General features: G+C 45.7%; 1 protein-coding gene across 2 annotated transcripts in view; it reads right to left on the reverse strand.

Moving 5' to 3' along the window:
* SCAI (suppressor of cancer cell invasion) overlaps positions 1–15,388 on the reverse strand; it is a 1,073,481-nt gene extending 1,058,093 nt beyond the window's left edge. Inside the window, exon 1 of one of the 2 annotated variants that reach the window (XM_040324877.1) lies at positions 15,165–15,388. The gene's annotated coding sequence lies outside the window, so the exon portion shown is untranslated. The remainder of the gene's footprint in view (positions 1–15,164) is intronic. The other variant, XM_040324876.1, reaches the window with a different exon arrangement.
* Positions 15,389–16,025: the final 637 nt, after the last annotated feature.

Consider the following 16,025-nt stretch of genomic DNA (forward strand, 5'->3'; position numbering starts at 1 on the left):
GTCTTGGAGGAACTGGTGAGATGATCTAACAGCCTAGAAGTCCAAGCGGCAGCATTCCTTGCGATGCATACTGATGCGAACGCAGGACCTAAGGCGGCTGCATTGGCTTCCCAGGCTCTACGGAGGGAGGTATCAGCACGCCTATCCATTGTGTCCCTCAAACTCCCCGCATCCTCAAAGGAAAGGGCGGACTGCCTAGAGACTTGGGCTAAAGAGGCGTCAAGTCGAGGTACTTTGAAAAAGGTATCCTCCACATCATCCTTAAAGGGACAGCGGCGCTTCCAGGTTTTATATTTGGGAAGCCTCTTTTCTGGCTCATCCCACTCCTTCGGGATAATATCCTTGAGGGATTGATGGACGGAAATAGACTGGGGTTTTATTAAACCTAAATACATCCTATCTTGGGCTGAAACCTGCTCTGTTGGTTGTTCCTGAGATGAGGGACCAGGCATAAGGGGGTCAGAATCTCTATTTCTCAAGGAGGACTGGAAATCCTTGAGGGTAGCAAGCATTTCTGCCTGAACTGAGAGAAATTCCTTCATAATTTGTGAAGTTTCTTTCCCAGTTAACTTAAGAATACATCTAGAGCAGAAAGGTTTGTTATGTTCTGCTGCAGTTGCCACACTTCCTAACTCGTTTAGGGGGCTTAGCAGATCTACTGGTCTCCCCCTGGGCAGTAGAGTCCTCTCATAAAATACAGGTACAAGGAAACAAAAGGGCCCGTTAGCAACACACTTCCCAGGAGTGGGGGGGGGGGGGGGCCCGGCCCACCAACCCCTCTAAAGACAAGGAGGACTCACCCCTGGCGGTCTCCTCTGCAGCCATCATCGGAAGCGGGCGGTCCTCCATCGCTGTGAGGATGCCAGGCCCTTCTCTCTCCCCGGCTGTTTGGTGTTGCTCTGAGCCACCCCGCCAAATGTGGCGTCTGGACCCAGTGGGGGCCGCCATCTTGCCGCGCGGGGAGCGGAATGACGTCACGACGCCGTGCGCGTCATCAAAAATGCGCCCAGCTAGTCGCGGCACCGCTCGGAGTGGCGCCAACGCTTCCGCCTTGCAGAAGGAGCACCAGGCGGATCCAGAAGGGGGGGAGCCTCTACCCGGCCTCCAAGGTAGGGGGAAGGCAGGGGGAGAGAGGAAAAATGGCCTCCTCGGAGCACTAGGGAAGCCCGCTAACCTAGGAGGCTCTGGTGTCCAGGGGGGTCCTTCTGATGCACGATTAGTCCTTATCCAGTCCCCCTGGAAAACAGAAGGAAGGGGACACCCCCCCCAGGCAGGCATAAAAACCTCACTGAACCCAAAGGCATCACAGTACCTGCGGTCTAGGCTCTGGGGTGGGGGGGGGACCACCAGCCACAGGCCTTAGGTCGCAAGAAAAAAAAAAAAGTTTCGCTGTAGGGGAAACACAATCAAGAACTGAGGCACACGGGAGGGGTAGTGCCTTTTAACCTCGTTTTTGATTGTGTTTCCTGTCAGGTGGACCAGTCTACTCTCAGCGTGCCGTCCTGGAAGACGAGGGAGAAATTTTTTTTTTCATAATAAGCATCCTTTACCTGCAGACATTCCTCTTTTCACTTCCTCATTGTTTGTTTTCGCTCAGAAGTTGTTCTATTTCTTCTCTGTTCTGTTCACTTCCTGCTTGTCTGATTTTACTGACCACCATGAAGGGAGGCTTTACTGCGGTGGTCAGTAACGTGCTCACCCCCTCCTGGGAACTACATCTGTGTGGCAGGACGCTCTCTACGTGTTAGAGACTTCAAGGAGGTGTGAATTACTGGGCGTGCCGCAATTCATACTGGGAAATGTAGTTCTTACATGAACGAGCGATGCAAACCAGGAAGTGAAAGAACAGAAACTAGAATGCCGGAGGTGATATAGATGAAGGAACTTAATAATAGGTATTTACTCGTTTAACAGAATCATTAGACTATTCTGTCTACCTTGCAGACATTAATTTTATGCAAAAAAAGGTTTTCCTTTACAACTCCTTTAAGGTTGCCTATGATGGATTGCCAAGCCCTTTTTAATTGCTGATCCATCCTCTTATCCATGGGGTCTTTCAGAATCCCCATGTCCTCAAATGCTAGATCAGAAGATCTTGAGACTTGAGAAAAAGGCTGCATCGAGTTTTGGAAATTTATTCCAGGGAGCTGCTGGGTCTTCGTCAAAAGGAAATCTGTTCTTGTGTGCTTTAGCAAAGAAAGGTTTTCTTTTCAGTATCAGTCCATTCTTTCTTGATCGCTTCAGAAATTACTGTATGGCAGGGGTTGACAAATTTGCTTGGAATCTAGGAGCCAGCTAAAAAAGTTAGGAGCCAGAAAACGCACCCCGTCCCGACGAGCTTGCGCGCAGAAGCGAACACATACGCGAGCAGCGCCCGCATATGTAAACGGTGTTCAAACGCAATTTTTTTTTTTTTTGCCCACCTTCCAGGCCAAGTCGCTAGGACACTATTTCTAGTCGCCATGGCGACCTGGCGCCCGGGATTTGTCGATCCCTGCTGTATGGACTGGGAAGGTACATATCTTGGGCTCACTGAGTCCTGCATACATCCTGTCGTGTAAAAATAATTCTTTACGTTCCTACTCTAATCCCAAAGTTGCATGAATAGCTTTTAGGAGACCATCAACTTTAAAATATAAATTGTTTTTGGAACATCTTCTCCAGCTCATCCTCCTCCTCTGATTCTTGGGAATGTGAGGGGGAAGGACCTTCCTGGTTCAGAGGACTCTCTTCTGCCTCCACTACCGGGACTAATTGTGAGGATTGTGAGGTAGAGGCCTGTCTTACGGATGGTTTAGTGAGTGAGGATTTAAAGGACTGAATAGTAGCATCCAATTATTTTTTAAACAGATGTGATTATGTCGCTGCAAGCGGCAGACGCTTCCTCCTTCACTAATGAGTCTATGACTGACATAAAGCTTTTTCCAGCCTCCAGATAGTTTAGACTTGCATGAAGGGCATTTCTTTTAATTCCCAGGTTCAGAGCTCTTGGCCTGCCATGATAAGGGAAAAAAAAAAAGAAAAAAAAAGGGACAAAAAGACAAACCATCCATTTGAGTCAGCCTGTAAAAACCCACCAAGATGCTCACCACAGGTGCACAGTGAGAGATCCCCTACACTCATGTGCCCAAACAGGCCCCCGCTGGCAAAGAGGTGGTCCACTTGAGGATACCCCCATTCTTTGGAGATCATGGTGAACACCTCCTGGTTCATACTTCATTCTGCCTCCACCACTCTTCTGCTTAGAAGATCCTCTAGCAGATTTTGAGATCCTTTTAGGTAAACTGCTGATAAGGAGGTCACGTTTAAGCTCCGCCCAGGACAATAACTGACTGTCGTGTTGTCCGACAGAACCTGTACATGATGTCCCTTCACCACCTGTTAAAAGGCAAGGAGACCCAGGAAAATGGCTTTTAGCTCTCGCCAGTTTGACAACTTCCTTGCTTCCGCTTTGGACAAAGATCCTTGTGCGGTTTGACCGTCCAGGTGGGGTCCCCAACCCCAGGAACTTGCATCTGTTGTCAGACGTTTGTCCAAAGGAAGGACCCATGAGAGACACTGTCAGATTGGATGAGTCCCTCCACCACCAGAGTGCACGTTTTACTTTTGATGTTAGTTTGAAACGTTTTTCCAGTGACTTATAGTGCGACCAAACCTGTAAGATGTTCCTCTGGAGGGGTCTGGAATGTAATCTCACCCACAGGACAGCAGGGATCGAGGCCATGAGAAGGTCCAGTACTGCCATGGCTGACCGTATTAAAACAGAGATTCGTCTGAATCTGACTCACTGCAGAATATACTTTTTCCATCTTTTCCTGAGGGAGAAACACTTTTTGGAGAACTGAATTTATGGTGTAGCCCAAAAACCTCATCTCCTGTGTGGGATCAAGATTTGACTTCTCTAGATTCAACAGCCACCCTAGACTCTTGAAATGAATCTGTAAGGCCCCGTACACACGGCCGAGGAACTCGACGTGCTTGGCACGTCGAGTTCTGGGATGAAGCCGCCGAGGAGCTCGGCGGGACGCCTTCTCCCATAGAACAACGAGAAAATAGAGAAAATGTTCTCTATTTTCTCGTCGAGCTCCTCGGCGGCTTCATCGAGCCAAAACTGTACAGACGACAGAGTTTCTCGGCAGAATCCGGGTTTTGACCGAGTTTCTCAGTGAATTCTGCCTTGAAACTCTGTCGTGTGTACGGGGCCTGACATTTGAAGGTTTGTCACAACCTGATCTCTGGAGTCCGCAAAAAAACAATAGGTCGTCCAAATATGGAACGACCGAGATCCCCCTCAGTTTCAGAGGCTTCAGTGCTTCCGCCATTACATTTGTAAAAATCATGGGGGAAGATGAAAGGCCGAACGGCAGAGGCCTGAATTGGAGATGCCAGACTGAAGTCCCTAGATTGATAGCCAGTCGAAGAAATCGTTGGGGAGGCCGGAGCTATGGGAACATGTAGGTAGGCGTCCCTTAGATCCAAGGATGCCATAAAAGCAATTTGGCGTTAACAACTTTGTTATGGAATGGATTGTTTGTACGGTATTGGACTTGTTCAGGATCTTTAGATTAAAAAAATAGTCGAAACTTGCCTGAATGTTTTTTCTCCAGGAATATATGGGAGTAAAACCCCCGGCCCTCCTGTTTCGGGACTTGTACAATTACTTCCTGTTGGATCAGATTCTTTAACAGTTAGTCCATTTTGCTGAAATTTCATTGCAACAACTCAAAATGGTCCTCAGTAGTTTGTATGGCCCCCAAGTGCTTTTATGCATGCCTGACATCAGGGCATGCTCCTAATGAGACAACAGATGGTGTCCTGGGGTATTTCCTCCCAGATCTGGACCAGAGCACCACTGAACTCCTGAACAGACTGATGTGCAATCTGGCGGCACCAGATGGACCGAAACATAATGTGCCAGAGGCGTTCTTTTAGATTTTGGTCAGGCGAGCGTGGGGGCCATTCAATGGTATAAATGTCTTCATCCTCCAGGAACTGGCTGCATGCTCTCACCACATGAGACCGGGTATTGTCGTACACCAGGAGGAACCCAGGACCCACTGCACCAGCGTAGGGTCTGACAATGGGTCCAAGGATTTCATCCCGATACCTAATGGCAGTCAGGGTGCCATTGTGTAATCTGTAGAGGTCTGCGCGTCCCTCCATGGATATGCCTCCCCAGACCATCACTGACCCACCACGAAACCGGTCATGCTGAAAGTTCTCTGCGGCTTTTCCAGATCCTTTCACATCTGCGCAGGCTGAACCTGCTCATCTGTGAAAAGTATGGGGCACCAGTGGCGGACCTGCCAATTCTGGTGTTCAATGGAAAATGCCAAATCGAGCTCCAGTGTCTGGCAGTGAGCACAGAGCACACTAGAGGACGTCGGGCCCTCAGGCCACACCAATGAAGTTTCTGATTGTTTGGTCAGAGACATTCACACCAGTGGCCTGCTGGAGGTTACTTTGTAGGGCTCTGGCAGTGCTCATCTTGTTCCTCCTTGCACAAAGGAGCAGATACCGCCCCTGCTGATGGGTTAAGGACCTTCTACGGCTCTGTCCAGCTCTTCTAGTATAACTGCCTGTCTCCTGGAATCTCTTCCATGCTCTTGAGACTGTGCTGGGAGACACGACAAACCTTCTGGCAATGACACGTATTGATGTGCAATCCTGGAGGAGTTGGACTGCCTGTGCAACCTTTATAGAGCCCAAGTATCGCCTCGTGCTACCAGTAGTGACTAGTGAAAAACAATCAGAAAAGATGGAGAAGGGGGAAAAAACGAAATTACTTATTGGTAACGTTCTTTCCCGGAGTCTTTCAGGACAGTCAGCTGAGAGACCTTGGCTCCTCCCCTTTGTAGGAAACACTGCGCCAGCCTCCTATAAATTTCCTCCTCCCCTGCTGGTCCTCAGTTCTTTCAAGAGCACCTCCAGTTGCTGGGGAGACACAAGACAACATGATACACATAGTTAACCATATCACATTTCCTGTAAGGAAATCTTTCATACACATTCGGGTGGGTACCCGGCTGTCCTGAAAGACTCAGGGAAAGAACGTTACCAGTAAGCAACTTCGTTTTTCCCCTAATCGTCTCTCAGGACAGCCACCTGAGAGGATAATCGAGCACTTACCCTAGGGCGGGACCACAGCTTGTAAGACCTTGCGTCCAAAGGTCTCATCCTTAGCTGACCAAAGATCCACCCTATAGTGTCTTACGAAGGTGGCAAAGCTGGACCATGTCGCCGCTTTACAGATCTGCTCGGGCGTTGCTCCAGCTCTTTCTGCCTGTGAGGCTGCCATTGACCTTGTGGAGTGCGCTCTGATACCCTCTGGAATCTGTATGCCTCCTAACTTGTAAGCCTGTTCAATGACTTCTCTTAGCCATCTGGCTATTGTGCGTCTAGTGGCTCTATGCCCTTTCCTAGCTCCAGAATGTAAAATAAATAAGGAATCCGTCTTCCTTAGTGTCTTAGTTACTTCTAAATAATATAAGATGCATCTCCTGACGTCTAAGTTATGGAACTTTACTTCTTGTTCTTTAGAAGGGTTCTGACAAAATGAAGGTAACACAACTTCTTGTTCCCTATGGAACTTCGAGATTAAAATGGACCCGGGATTCCTTCCAAAAGTAAAAACTATGCGATCTGCAAAGATCAGAAAAAAGGGGGGGGGGGTCTGATAGATAAAGCCTCTATCTCACAGACCCTTTTTGCTGTGCTGATTGCCACCAGAAAGACTGCTTTTAGCGTCAGCGTCTTTAGGTTACAATCCTCTAAAAGGTTAAAAAGGTTCCGCTGTCAAAGTTTGCAGTACGTTTCCATCTTTCTGCTTTTTAGCAGAGTTGCGATTAAGCGACTCGAGAAACCTTTCGCTTTCAGCAGCTGCTCCTCAGATACCATGCGGCCAACCTTCACCTTTCTACTTGGGGGCAGTATATTGGGCCTTGGGAGAGTAGATCTTCCTGGACTGGCAACAACCAGAGGGGCTCTATAGCTAGTTCTTTCAGCATAGAGAACCACAGTCTCCTGGGCCAGCGAAGTGCTACGAGAATCAAGGTTGTGTTCTCTGCATGCAGTTTTCTTATCACTGCTGGTATTACTACTGGTGGAGGAAAGGCATAACATATCCTGAATGTCCACCCTTGTGCCAACGCATCCACTCCTAGTGCTCCGTCTTCTCTTTCAAGAGAAAAGAACGCTCTGACTGTCCTGTTTCTTCTTGATGCAAATAGGTCCACCTGAGGTTTTCCCCATTTTTGCGTGATTTGTTTGAACACCTCTTGGCCAAACTCTGTCGCCTTCTTTCACTTGTGTGCTGCTGAGAAAATCCACTACAGTGTTTAAATCCCCTTTTAGGTGGATTGCTGATAGAGAAAGTATGTTGTCCTCTCCCCATCTCAGGATTTCCTCTGCTAGTGCCCACAGGGTTCCACTTCTTGTTCCACCCTGCTTTTTTATGTAGGCAATGACCGAGGCGTTGTTGGACCTGATTTGTAAGCGATGTCCTTTTAGCTCTTTCTGGAAGGATTGAAGTGCAAGCCCTACTGCTTTCAATTCCTTCCAGTTGGATGACCTCATACTCTCTTCCTTCTCCCACGTCCCTTAAAGTTATCTCGGAGCCTAGATGCGCCCCCCATCCTACACCACTTGCGTCCGTGGTAAGGATCTGGGAAATGGGAAGTGTCCACAGCCGACCTTTGGTAACATTTTCTAATGTCCTCCACCACCATGGGGTTCTTTTTACCTTTGTTGGCATTAAAACCTGAGTGTCCAAGGACTCCTGCTTGTGATCCCAAATCTTTAATAGGAACATTTGCAGTGGTCGAAAAAGCAAGGCTGCCCATTGTACTGCTGGGATTGCAGATGTTAGTAACCCCAGGGTTGACATCACCTTTCTGATGGTACATGGTAAGTTTACCTGGATTGCCCTTGCTTCCTTTTGGATTTTTTCTATTTTTTCTTTGGGTAGAAATATCTTTTGCTGAACAGAATCTATCACATATCCCAAGTAGGTATGTTATCCGTTGAGTGGGCTGTAGGTTGGATTTTTGCACATTTATTAGCCACCCCAGACCCTTTAGAAAGGTCTGTGTGATCTCAAGGTTTTTTCGTAACCTCTCTGGGGATTCTGCAAACAAAAGAAGATCGTCTAAATAGGCGATGACGGATGATGCCTTGGACTCGCAAGGGTGCCAGGGCTACATCCAGAATCTTTGTGAAGATCCTGGGTGAAGAGAAAAGGCCAAAGGGTAAGGCTTGGAACTGTAGGTGTATGGTTTTGTTTTTCCGTTTCTATCGCTAGCCTTAGAAACTTTTGACACTCTTTGTGTATTGGGATGTGCAGGTACGCGTCCTTTTAAAAAGGTAGGAGAGCTGCCGCTCCAGGTGAGCACACTGAAATAATCAAAGTCCACTCAGGAACCAGTGGGTGCCGGCAATGCACGGGATGTGCAAAAGAAGGAAAACATGGACAGCCGCACTCCAAATTCTTAAAAAAGACGTGCCCTTTATTGGGTGAAGGAAAAATGCACTACAGGTATCAGCACACAGTGGGAAAAACAGCTGACGCGTTTCGCACTGGATATCAATGCTTAGTCATAGCCAAATAGCTATGACTAAGCATTGATATGCAATGCGAAACGTGTCAGCTGTTTTTCCCACTGTGTGCTGATACCTGTAGTGCATTTTTCCTTCACCCAATAAAGGGCACGTCTTTTTTAAGAATTTGGAGTGCGGCTGTCCATGTTTTCCTTCTTTTGCACATACGCATCCTTTAAGTCTAGGGAGACCAGGAAACAGTTTGGAGGTAGTAAGGCTGAATATATCGAGTCCATCCTGAATCTCTTGTAGGTTATGGACACATTCAGGGGTTTGAGGTTTAGGATAGGTCTGACCTTTCCGGTGGGTTTCTGTACTCTGAGTATGTGGGAGTAAAACCTGTGACCTCTTTCTTCCTTGGGTACCTCTGTAACTACTTCCTGTTTCTTGAGATCCTCTAAGGCTCTCATTAATCCTTCGGCTTTCCCTCTGTTTTTTGGAAGTTTTGTTAAATAGAATTTGTTTGGGGGTGGTTTGGAGAACTCCAGATGATAACCGTCCTTTATTAATTCTTAAAATAAATTGATTGGAGGTTATCTTTTCCCACTGTGGGAGGAAAGCCCCCAGTCTTCCTCCCACTGCGAGCAACCTGTAATTTTTTTGTCATAGGTTTGTTCAGGACGACGAAAAATCACTCCTCCTTTGCCTTTCTGGGCCCATGGCCTTTTCTGATTGTCTGCCTTGGGTGTTGTGAAACGGGGACATTTTGGGACCCAATTAATATTCTTTTGTCTCCTTTTGCTCTGCTGTGGCTGACTCCAAGGTGCTTTGCATTTCAGCGCAAACTCTTTCTTTTTATCCGCTGCACGATCGAGCACTTTTTCCAACCCTGGCCCAAAAAGCAGGTCCCCTGTAAATGGGATACCACATAATTTGGTTTTAGACAAGCAGTCCCCCTGCCATGTCTTTAACCATAGAGCCCGCCTTGTGGAGTTGGCTAGTGCGGATGATCTAGCTGCCATCCGCACGAGTTCAGCTGAGGAGTCTGCGATATAAGCTATGCCTCGCAGCAGTGTAGGAAAGGAGGATAGGATTTGCTCCTTCGCAGTTCCTTCCTCAATGTGAGCCTGGATCTGGTTTAACCAGAACTCCATATTTCTGGCTACTACCGTGACTGCCATTGCTGGTTTTAAACTTCCCAGTGTGGCGTCCCATGACTTTAATAACAAATGCATTTTTTTATCCATTGCTTCGGATAAGATGTCCATATCCTCAAAAGCTAGATCAGTATGCCTTGATACCTGCGAAAAGGTGGCATATAGCTTTGGGATGTTGTTCCATATTGAGGATGGGTCATGAAAATGGAAATGGTCTCTTTAAAGCTTTAGAAAATAATGTTTTTCTTTCTGGTTCCTGCCATTCTTTTTTAATCGCTTCTACCAATACTTCATGAACCGGAAAATTCCTCTTTTCTTGTTCTCCTAAACCCTCATACATCTGGTCATGCAGGGATAGGGATTTCTTCTCAGTTTGTATACCCAGAGTGGTATATATGGCTCCCAAGAGGTGATCGACATCCTCTAATGAGAGCTAATAACGGGAGGGCTTTCTGGAATCACCTTCCTGAGCCTTCTCCTCTGATTCTTGGGAACCAGACACTGCACTGTCAGGTTCCTCTTCTGGCGCCTCTCTAGGAGCTATTGAAGGGCCTGCACTGGTGGAAGGTCTTAATTCCGGTAAAACGGCTGCTGCCTGTACAGGAGGAGTAGCTGACTGAAGCTGCGGGATCTGAAAACCTTAAAAAAAATGTTTTAAAAGATTCAAAGGTGTTGGACAATTCTTTAACAGAAGATGCCAGATCACTCTGTTCCGCAGTATGCTCCTGTACTAGATTGTTGAAACAATCGCTACAAATAGCTTTCTTCCAAGACTCCCTAAGTATGACTTTGCAGGAAGGACACTTTCTCTTTGAACTGTGAGTGGTCTTATCTTTGTCAGTTTTCTGAAAGACATAAGGGAAAAGATATACCCCACAGATAGTACCGTAATCTTCTCCCTGTGCAGTGACTTCATACGGGCTTGCCTCACTAGGGGCCCTATGAATCACCCTCTGACACTGAGGGCTTGACCCACCTCCCCCTCCCCGTGGGGGGAGGGGTGGTGGGTTTTTACGAGAGGGGAGGTCCACCCTAGGTTCCCCTTACCTTAGTATGGCTGGAGATGGTCTCTGCTGGAGCAGTATCTTTGCCTTCACACAACCCCGGTGGAGAATGGCTGGGCTAGACTGTCCTTCCTTGACACCCACCCCCCCCCCCCCCCCCCATCTCCTGGACAATATAAGGAGAAACACAATGATGAGCTAAGCTCTGACATTTTTGCTGCTTCCACTCTCACTTGAGCCCTGCTGCCATCAAATTCAGGGACTTGCACTGCTAGAATGCAATGCATTTATATTTATTACTTTGTCTATTATAGCTACCTACAATTCAGTTTCCACTATGAGAAGCTCCTTCAAGCAGGGCTTGACAAATTTGCTTGGAATCTAGGAGCTAGCTAAAAAAGTTAGGAGCCAGGAATGCACCCCGTCCCGCCGAGCTCACGTGCAGAAGCGAACACATACGTGCGTAGCGCCTGCATATGAAAGCGGCATCCAAACCACACATGTGAGGTATTGCATTGATTGGTAGAGCGAGAGCAATAATTCTAGCCATAGACTTCTTCTGTAACTCAAAACATGCAACCTGTAGAATTTTTTAAACATCGCCTATGGAGATTTTAAAATAGAGGACGCAATTTTGAAGCATGACATGTTGGGTATCAATTTACTCGGCGTAACATTATCTTTCACAACATAAAAAAATAAATAAAAATTGGGCCAACTTTACTGGTGTCTTATTTTTTAATTAAAAAAGTATATTTTTTTCCCAAAAAAAGTGCACTTGTAAGACCGCTGCGCAAATATGGTGTGACAGAAAGTATTGCAACGACCGCCATTTTATTCTCTGGGGTGTCAGAATAAAAACACACACACACACACACACACACACACACACACACACACACATATACACACACATATACATATACACACACACATATATATATATATATATATATATATAATCTCTCTATATAAAAATGGGGTAGTGAAAACAGACAGGGGAAGCACCATTAAAATGTCTTGTCATGCCAACGGCCACCACAAGACAGCGCCAGATCACAGAAAGAAAGCATAGGCCTGCAGAAGGCCTCAATTGCATCACGATCGCGCAGGGGGCGCACGGAGACACAGGATGCCCCAGGTCATGAATTTTTCTTCATAAATTTTGGCTAAAATCGATACTGCTACATATCTTTGGTAAAAATAAGTACAAATTGGTGCAAATTTTTTGGTCTTTGTGAAAGTTCACAAGCTATGGTGCCAATATCCAAAAATGTATCACACCTGAAGTACTGATGGCCTATCTCATTTCTTGAGACCCGAACATGCCAGAAAAGTACAAATACCCCCCAAATGATCCCTTTTTGGAAATAAGACATTCCAAGGTATTTAGAAAAAGGCATGGTGAGTTTTTTGAAGTTGACAATTTTTTCCCACAATTCTTTGCAAAAATCAAGATTTTTTTTTTCCCCCCTTTTCACAAAATTTTCATATTAGCAGGTTATTTCTCACACACAGCATATGCTTACCACGAATTACACCACAAAACACATTCTGCTATTCCTCCTGAGTATGGCGATACCACGTGTGAGACTTTTACACAGCATGGCCACATACAGAGGCTCAACATACAGGGAGCACCAGCAGGCGTTCTGGAGCACCCAGGCCAATTCTGATATTTCTCTCCTACATTTAAAAATCATCATTTATTTGCTAGAAAATTACATAGAACCCCAAAACATTATATATGTTTTTTTAGCAAAGACCCTAGAGAATACAATGGCGGTCATTACAATTTTTTATCTCGCATGGTATTTGCGCAGTAATTTTTTAAACACGTTTAAAAAAAAAAAAAAAAAAAAAGGGGGAACAGTAAAGTTAGCCCAATGTTTTTGCATAATATGAAAGATGAAGTTACGCCGAGTAAATAGATACCTAACATTTCACCCTTCAAAATTGCACACGCTCATGGAATGGCGCCAAACTTCGCTACTTAAAAATCCCCATAGGCAACGCTTTAAATATTTTTACTGGTTACATGTTTTGAGTTATGGAGGTCTAGGGCCAAAATTATTGCTCTCGCTCTAACGTTCGCAGCGATAACTCACACGTGTAGCTTCAACACTGTTTTCATATGTTGGCGGGAATTACGTATATGTTTGCTTCTGCATGCGAGCACACGGGGACACAGGGTGCTTTAAAAAATTTTTTTAAATAAAATGTATTGTTCATTTTACTTTTATTTATTTTAGTTTGACACTTTTATTTCTATTATAAGGAATGTAACCATTCCTTGTAATAGGAATATAGCATGACAGGTCCTCTTTACAGTGAGATGTGGGGGTCAATAAGACTGGGCTGGGAAGCCTGAAAAAATAAAAAAATAAAATAAAAAAAAAAACAAAAAAAAAAAACACGATCCTGGTTTTGACCGTAGCGGTGAATCGGTAGATCTGTGACTGCAATTGTTACAGATACAGCCCACAGCACTGCTGCTATCCGATCCCTCCCCTACTGTACCGATCCCATGGGGCGCGCGGGAGCAAGATTCTAGGAGGACGTCCATAGACGTCCTCCCAGAATAAGTCGACCGCGCTGTAGACGTATTTTGTCTACATCGTGGTCGGCAAGTGGTTAAGGTTTACCTGTAGATGCAAGAAATATCTACTAAACCTGCACGGTTTAGGAGATATTTACAATAAAGACAGGCGCCGTAGACAATGGCACAGGCGCACCGACCGTGCCGTTTTTCTCAATGGCATTATTGTAGTTAATGCCGTATTTTCGCACATGGGCGGGGACTTAACGGTCCCACGAGCATGTGCGGGAGTGACATCATTAACGCCAATCACAGCTGCGATAACAGGAAGAAAATGCGAGGGGACATGGTGGCGGTGGGGAACAAGGAGGACTTCGGGGGGCTTCGATCTCAGGTAAGTGACACGTAATGAGCTAGTATGCTATATAGAGCTGCACGATTAATCGCGATCTCGATTCTCCCCGCCTGCGATCTCCCCGCGGGGTTACCCGCGATTCTTATGTGTCACCGCCATTCCACGTAACCAGCGTTGTATGTATTTATCTTTCTCACAGTTCTGTACAACTGTGTGTATCCATGCGCCACCCAGTGGTTGCCGGCGGTACTGCTTCTGATGTATAAAAAACAGACCAGTGATATGTCTATATTGTTAAAGAGGAGTTCCACCCAAAAATGGAGAAGGGGAAGGACTTCCTGTCCCACTTCATATCGCCTTTTGGCAGCCCCTCCCTGTAGGCGATCGCCTGGGACACGTGACAGGTCCCAGGCGATCGCCTGTCCAATCGAACAGCGCAGTGCCGGAGCCGCGCGCGCATGCGCAGTGCCACTCGCGCATGCGCAGTGGGTGCCCGGCCGTGAAGCCGAAAGCTGCCACGGCCGGGTGCCCACAGTGACATTGAAGACGCCGGCCGGGGGTTGGAGCGGACCCCCGGCCGGCGCGTCGCTGGAGCAGGCAAGTGTCAGTTTATTAAAAGCCAGCAGCTACACTTTTTGTAGCTGCTGACTTTTAATAAACTTAAAAAATGGGTGGAAAACCCCTTTAAAGACCATATAACTCATATGAAAAAAGCAAAATCAAAGTTTGATTCTGCTTTTTTCAAAGGAGTTATATGGTCTTTAACATTATAGACATATCACTGGTCTGTTTTTTATATATTCGTATTTTCAAATAAATCACAGGTTTATTTGGGGGGGGGGGGGGGGGGGGGGGGGGTTTCTGGCAATCAATTTTTGAGAATCGTGATCTTTAGTCTACGCAAAAGAATCGCGATTCTCATTTTGACCAGAATCGTGCAGCTCTAATGCTATGCATACTAGCTCATGATGCCTTTCTCTTGCAGGTATTTTTTACTTCCTCTTTAATTGGCTTCCAAAAATCTCTCGGTGTATAAAATAAAAGCCTATAGTCACTGAATTCTGCTCTAAACATAAAATTGCTAATATTGTTATTATTAATAAAACCACACACACCCCAATCAATGCAAAAGGTAATCAGAAAACAAAAACAAACAATCGGAAGCCAGAATAATTACCCAAACCCTATCAGCAGTGGATTATGAGTGGAAATCGGCAGCCCATCGTTCTGCTTGCAAACATTAATTTTATTCTCATAGGGGGGGGGGGGGTGGTGTGTGTGTGTGTGTGTGTGTGTGTCAAAAAAAAAACACACACACACACACACACGTGACATTTCCTTATCAGTGGCATTGTTACCAGCTGTTAAAGCTGGAATACCCAACACAAAGCTTACTCTATTATAACAAACACTGTCACACATACACTAATGGCTTTTATCACCTTATTGACATCGGTAACACTGACAAAATGAGCCCATATCGCGCGATCAATATGCAATAACCTAAGCTTCGTACGTGATCGGCATTTTACTAGCCACAACATAAACAGCATGTGGCATCAAGCAAGACATACCCGATCTCCAAACAATAAATGCAACGTTCCTCCCGACTTCTTCCCCCTTCGGCCCCGCTCCTTGCAACAGACCAGCTTTAGCAACCTTATTATGGTATACTTCTCAACCAAACCCGACCCACGACAGTCCGCCCCTTGCTCTATCCGATTGGTTACTGCTTGTCAGTTTAGGGAGGACCCCAAATGTGATTGCCAGAGACGTTTGTCTATCAATGCTCTCTCTTCTCTAGCTTCGTTCGGTTGACCCGGTAGGGAAAATGAATCGAGCGGCCCCGTGTATCAAAAAGGAAGCAGTGTGCAATAAGTAGAAACCGTTACCAGAGCTACTAGAGAGAAAGCGGGAAAATACACCGTACAGCTGATGCTGTTATAGAAAAATAGAGGTTTTTTTTTTTATGATGCAGAAGGTGGCTCGTTATTCGGCCAGCTTCTTATTCAGAATGGATCTTTATTCACAAAAGTGATTATTTACTTATCATCTGCAAAGTTTATAAAAAAAAAAAACGTGAACAACAATTCTGTCTCCCTAACTTAGGTGTACGTTTATCCCTTTCATGACTAGGCCTATTTCTGACATTTGGTATTTACAAGTTAAAATCCATATTTTTTGCTAGAAAATTATTTAGAAACCCCAAACATTATATATTTTTTCTTTATCAGAGAATCTAGAGAATAAAATGGCGATATTTTATGTCACACGGTATTTGTGCAGCAGTGTTTTAAATGCAACTTTTTGGGAAAAAGACACTCATGTATTTAAAAAAAATAAAAAAAGCAAAGTTAGCCCAATTTTGGCTGGGCCCCAGTGATTGACTGGGTCCCTAATCCTATGAAGATCCCAAGCATAGGTCCTGTACGAGG

This window comes from Rana temporaria, chromosome 9 (assembly GCF_905171775.1).
Source record: "Rana temporaria chromosome 9, aRanTem1.1, whole genome shotgun sequence".
Classification (NCBI taxonomy): Eukaryota; Metazoa; Chordata; class Amphibia; order Anura; family Ranidae; genus Rana; species Rana temporaria.